The sequence below is a fragment of the Otolemur garnettii genome, unplaced genomic scaffold, assembly GCF_000181295.1.
Source record: "Otolemur garnettii isolate 467f Iridium unplaced genomic scaffold, OtoGar3 scaffold00029, whole genome shotgun sequence".
NCBI lineage: Eukaryota > Metazoa > Chordata > Mammalia > Primates > Galagidae > Otolemur > Otolemur garnettii.
Window position 1 is genome coordinate 18029369 of NW_003852424.1, and position 6535 is coordinate 18035903.

A 6535-nucleotide genomic window follows, 5' to 3' on the forward strand; every position below is an offset into this window, starting at 1 on the left:
TTGAATTCAGTCGAAAGGCCACACTTAGGGACCTAAAAGGTCAAAGGTCATATATGGCCGTAAGGCCACAGGTTCCCCACCCCTGATTTGGCATCTTAGCAGTGCTCAAGAATGTTTACTGTTGTTGGTAATGATACCAGAATTTCGTTTTCAGTGGGTTCTTGGTCTCAGTGATTCAAAAAATGAATCCACGGACCACAGATCAGTGGTAAGACAAGATTTGTTTTACAGAAAAGAATACAAAACACCAAAGCTTCTGGCAGAGAGAAAAAAACCAAGTCAGGGGAAAATAGCTTTCTCTCTGGGCTCTTAGTCCAGGAGTATATATAGTCCCACAGGTTCCTTGTTGTTACATGAGACCAGTAATGAATGGATATAGTCCTTTGTGCCGTGGCAAAGTGAATGAGTGTATTAATGAATGAATACAGTTCCTTCTTCTGGGGCAAGGTGAATGAATGTATTAATGAATGGACACAGTTCATTATTCATGGAATTGAGGCCTAGGAAACTTACATGAAATTGACCTAGGCATAGGAAATGGGGTTCCCTGTTCATAAGTTTAAGGGGAAGGAGACACCAAGGCTGATGTCTCTCCAGCAGATGTCTGGCCCCTCTGGTTACTAGAGCCTGGGGAGTGGGGTGGCAGCGGCCTTGCCTACCCTCCAGCCTGCTGGTTCCTCTGCTGGCTGCCACCACACCAACATCACCAGGGTGGAGGTGGCAGGTCCTCCTGCTCAGCTCGGCTGAGCTGGCTTGGGCACCACCTATCCTGTTATCAGTAATGGTGGTAGTGATGATGATGTTGTTGGTAATGCTACTATTGTTGTTGGTGGAGACGGTGGTCTAAGAATCCTCTATAGGACAACGTAGTTGGGGATAAGGCAGTACTTAGTACATTCTTTTATTGGATCTATAGGATAATAAACCACAATAAAAATACAATCACATTTGCTACATAATTTAGTCTAAAAGAAATGAAATATTAGGTATCAAGCGCTCATTTTTATAAAATTTAGATGAAGTTGGTTTGCATATACAGCTTTACTTTATCTCCTGGTATTGCAATTTCTGGTCAATTATTCTCAAAATTCTGTAAAATTCAGTACCTTGAATGAACTAATAGTCATGCAAGTACAGACTTTCTGACTAAACCTAGACAAGATCCGGTATAAAAATAACTTCAGAAGTCTTACTGCCACACTCATAGGCTTCAGTTTTGCTACTTGATTGCTTATTTATTTATAAGTTCTCAAGGGTGGAAATTTATAGGTATTCTAAATAGCAAGTTATTCCCTAGTGCAAGATATGGGTTCTGAGCTGTGGCCCTGAGAGCCTACTCTGATGTAAACACCAAGCCACTGGAGAAGAAGAACTTAGATGATACAGAGAGAAAGGGGGTGGGGACTCTTATTCAAATAGGTTTGCAAACTTTTATTCTAGAACTCATGAAATTAAAAATAGAATCAGCAACAATCCCTCTTCTGAGTATATACACAAAGGAGATGAAATCACCACCTCATTAAGTATCTGAACTCTGATATTAATTGCACCATTATTTATAGTAGCTAAAATATGGAAATAGCCTAAATGTCCATTGGTAGATGAATTGATAAAGAAAATGTGTTACATATAGAAAATGGAATATTATTCAGACTTTAAAAAAGGAGATCTTGTCCTTTGCCATAATATGGATGGATCTGACATGCTAAGTGAAATAAGCCAGACAGAGGAACAAGAAAAAATTGTATGATCTGACTTATGTGTGGAATATATGTGTAAAACAAAACAAAACAAAGAGCTCAGCACACAGGGATAGAGAATAAAACTGGTTACCAAGGGGAATGTTGTGCGTTGGGGGAGAGGATGCTGGGAGATGTTGGTCAAAGGAGACAATGTTGCAGATATTAAGTCTAGAGATGGAAGATACCATAGGAAGACTAAAGTTAACAAAATAGCATTGCATTTGGGAGTTTGTTACATAGATTTTAGCTTCTCTTTTCACAAAAACCTAACAGTGAGATGATAGATAAGTTAATCTGCTTCACTACAATACTACTTTACTATCTATATCATGCAGTATGACTCAAAGATACCCAATACAATTTATTTAAATAAATAAAACAAAAACTAAGTTATTAAAAAAAAGTAAAGCTCCTGAGGAAAACCAATGCCTAGAGATACTGTTCCAAAATCTGTACTCAGGGAGTAAAATAATGAAACAAAAATAATGGAGCCATATAAAAACAGATTTTAAGTAAGTATGCTTGAATGTGCTTAAGTATGTGTAGCTTATTTTAAGAAAATTTGCAATTTGTTTGCCTCTAGGAAGAGGAACTGGGTGATAGAGTGGGAAGGAAAACTCTCTTTTGAATTTTGTACCGTGGGAATGTATTATCTATTTAAATGAAATTTAATAATTATAATAATAAAATATATTTGTTTAGGAAACTTAAAATGATAAATGAGTGATAATTTTCTTTTGAAAATTATTTTTAAATAGGAATAAAACAGAAACAAGAAGATATAAATAAGAACCTACTAAAAATCCTGAAAATAAAATATATAAGCACTGAAATATCAATGCAAGAAATAACTTTTGATTGGCCACAGTTGAAAGTAATTAGTGAATAGAAATATTGCAGATAATTCCCACAGAAAGACACACAGAGATGCACTGATATAAAAAATAAAAGATAGTAGCTGTATTAACATCCACAACAAGACTCTATAGCATTCCAAACAAAGAGAATAGAAAGAATGTTGCGTAAATAAAACTTGAAGAGACAATGGTGGAGTTTCCAGATAAAGAAAGACACGAGGCTTCAGAATGTGAATACACATCGAATCCTGCCCCTGATAAATAAAAATAAGCCCATATCAGATGTCTCATATTGAAACTGTAGAGAACAAAGGCGAAAAAGAAATATCTCAAAAACTTTTTGAGACAAATGAGGCAATTATCTACTAACTACTGATAATTACATTGTCAGCAGATTTTTTTATCCACAAAGTCACGTGCCAAATGGACAATGGAGCATTTCTAAGTAATGAAGGAAAATAACTGTTGACCTAAAACATGTTACCCAGATAAACTCTCATGCACTCTAATTTAGAGTGAAATAAGATTTCAGATAGGCAAATATTAAGAGGGCTTTGCTCATCCCTCTGTAAATTCTTATTGAAAGAACTAGGGAAGAATGTATTTAACCAGAAGAAAAATAATCCAAGAGGAAGTATGGGACGCCTAAACAGTGCTGAGCATAGAAATTGTTTTTTAAAACTCTAAACCTTAAAATGGCTAGAGATTTGGTCAAAAATAGTTTATGAGGATGTTGCCTATAGTATTAGCTAAAAGAGATTAAGGTCTAGAAATAGCCAAAATGCCTAATAGTAAAAACATGACTAAGTTATGCTGCATCTGTAAAATGGAATGTTTTCTTACACGGTGACAAAAACATTTTAAAAGAAAAAACGAGATGTTTTATTTAATAATCTCTAAGTCTCTTCTAGTCCTAATGTTATAATTCTCTTGTTAATTGATTGATGGGGAAAAATAATCTTAGGTCATTAATCATTTTTTCCAAACTTTTGACATCTACTCTTTCCAGCTTTGTAGCACTTAATTTTTATTTAAAACCTTGACTTTTCAAAGGAATGTCTACCTTTCATATATGACATAATCATCTCAGAAAATGCCTTTGGGTAAAAAATTTTTTCAATATTTATTTTTCATATTTTCCCGACAGTAGAGGTGAAGAGAAAGACAATTATTTTTTTCTTCAGAAAAATATAGTGGAGCAGTTAGAATTATGCAAACAAAAATGTGGAATGACATTTTAAGATCATTAAGAGGAGAAACAGGAAATTTCTAGAAGTGAACTGGCATGAATTAGGAAATATACTCAAAACAACATCAGATTATTTACCCTTTTAGAAGTAGTAGCATTTCAATAAGTTAGAAGTGTCCTGAAGGCAGTGATCCTCTTTCCGTGCCTAGCGCAGCCATGGCTCGTGGTCCCAAGAAGCATCTGAAGCGTTAGCAGCTCCAAAGCATTGGATGATGGATAAACTGACCGGCGTGTTTGCTCCTCGTCCACCCACTGGTCCCCACAAGCTGTGAGAGTGTCTTCCACTCATCATTTTCCTAAGGAACAGGCTTAAGTGTGCCCTGACAGGAGATGAAGTAAAGAAGATTTGTATGCAGTGCTTCATTAAGATTGATGGCAAGGTCAGAACTGATATAACCTATCCTGCTGGTTTTATGGATGTTATCAGCATTGACAAGACTGGAGAGACTTTCCATCTGGTTTATGACACAAAGGGTCGTTTTGTTGTTCATCGTATTACACCTGAAGAGACCAAGTACAAGTTGTGCAAAGTGAGAAAAATCTTTGTGGGCACAAAAGAAATCCCTCATCTGGTGACCCATGATGCTTGTACCATCCGCTATCCTGATCCCCTCGTCAAAGTGAATGACACCATTCAGACTGATTTGGAGACTGGCAAGATTACTGATTTCATCAAGTCTGACACGGGAAACCTGTGTATGGCGACTGGAGGAGCTAACCTGGGAAGAATCGGTGTAATCACCAACAGAGAAAGACATACTGTGTCTTTTGATGTAGTTCATGTGAAAGATGCCAATGGCAACAGCTTTGCCACTCGCCTCTCCAACATTTTTGTTATTGGCAAAGGTATAAAAACATAGATTTCTCTTCCCTGAGGAAAAGGTATTCGCCTCACCATTGCTGAAGAGAGGGACAAGAGACTGGTGGCCAAACAGAGCAGTGGGTGAATGGTCTCTACACTTGGTGACATGTTTAAAAAGGTCTTTGTGCTTAATTAAAAATAGTTCTTTGTGCTTAATTAAGGATAGGTCTATGTGCTTAATTAAAGATAATACAGTATGAAAAAAAAAAAAAAGAAATGTCCTTTAGGTAAAAGAAATGGGTCTGTCCTGACCCTATTCCATTATGTTAAATTACAAGGAAAACTCCCAACTGTCTGTGGAGACTGACAATGGAGATGTAAAAAAGTTGAGACTGGGGGACTGACGTCCAAGAAAGCAAAAGTGTATGAAGGCATTCCTTCTGATGTGGCTCCTCTTCTCCCATCCTCCATCTTTATTTTGTCATAAAAATCTTTCCATTATCTTCCTTAAAATAGAATGAGTACTTGCCTAATTGGCTTTCCTGGAATCTAATTAGTTTTAAACATTTTCTCAACTTAATTTTCTGTATCTAAAAATGAAGATAATGTTGCAACAGAGTTGAGGTAATCATTTTCACAGGGAAATCATTTCCAGGGAATTATAGCTTGTAACTTGCATAATTCCTTTAATAACTGTGTTCATTAATTTGTTCAAGCATGAAATGATAAACTCCATTTTTCAGCACTCCAGATTATAGTCAAGGAAACATCTCCCCTTTCTTCTCATACCCACCATAGAAAGAGGCTCAATAATCAATGGCTTGTCTGCCATCTAGTGCTTACCTATTATCAGAAAAACCTCAGGGAAGTGAAAACATGATTCTTCATTCCTCATTTTACTTCATTATTTGGAGTTAACAGGATCAAAGCTAACTCTTTGGTACAACATCTTTTCCTAGGTTATCAGGTCTCCTCAACACCAATTGTGATGCTACAAGCGCACCCATGTCACCAGCATTACAAAATTGACAGCCTCTGTTCTTCTGTACTTCCTGAGTCCTTTGAAGCACCTAACCTTCAGATGCAAAAGAGGAGAAAAAAGGGGAGAAATGAGAAACAGTGTGGGCTGGTATTGGGGAAGAGTGTGGGACAGTTTGAAAAGAGGGAGGAGAGAATGGAGGCAGCTATGTATGAGAGTTATAAAGAGAGAAAGATGGGGAAATAGAAGTTTAAGAAAATTTACTAGGTCATACACATATTTACAGGTGGGCATCCTCTTTTGATGTTTATTAAATAGTTCAATAATAACTTAATTTTTCAAGTTTTTCTGGTTGTCAGATTGGTGTTCCCGTGAATAAATTACTGTAGGAGTGAAAGGCTGCTCAGTTTCAAACAGGTAACACTTGGTAGTAACTAGTGAAGCCATCTGATATGTCTGGGGTCCTCTTCTATGAAAGGCTGGAAGATGCCCCCTCCCCTGACAAACACAGTGTGGTAGAAGAGGCCCTGAACCTGGGGTCTGGAATTCAGAATGTGAGTTCCAGTTTAGGCTATTTTCTATTGCATAAAGTCACCTGAACTCCCCTGGGATTACATGTCTTCTGTGTAAAATGAAAGGCCCTATTGATTGATTTTTAAGTGTTTTTCCAGCTTTGACTATACTCCTAATTACAAACCATGTGGCAGGACTGATAACTCAATGGATCACCTTTTGGCAGGCATATGAGCATTGTAATCTTTTTTGTTATTGTTGTTTTGAGAACAGTGCTTTCCTTAAAAGAATGAATAAGATTTCTGAAACATAAGGCAGTGGAAAAGCTTTTAGTCGACACTGGTTTGTCTTAAAGTTCCCAACATCAGACAACATAAAATGATTTCCTCCTCT

At 36.8% G+C, this 6535-nt stretch overlaps 1 pseudogene; it reads left to right on the forward strand.

Moving 5' to 3' along the window:
• The first annotated feature begins 4004 nt into the window (after nt 1-4004).
• On the forward strand, nt 4005-4857 carry LOC100963824 (annotated as a pseudogene).
• Nucleotides 4858-6535: the final 1678 nt, after the last annotated feature.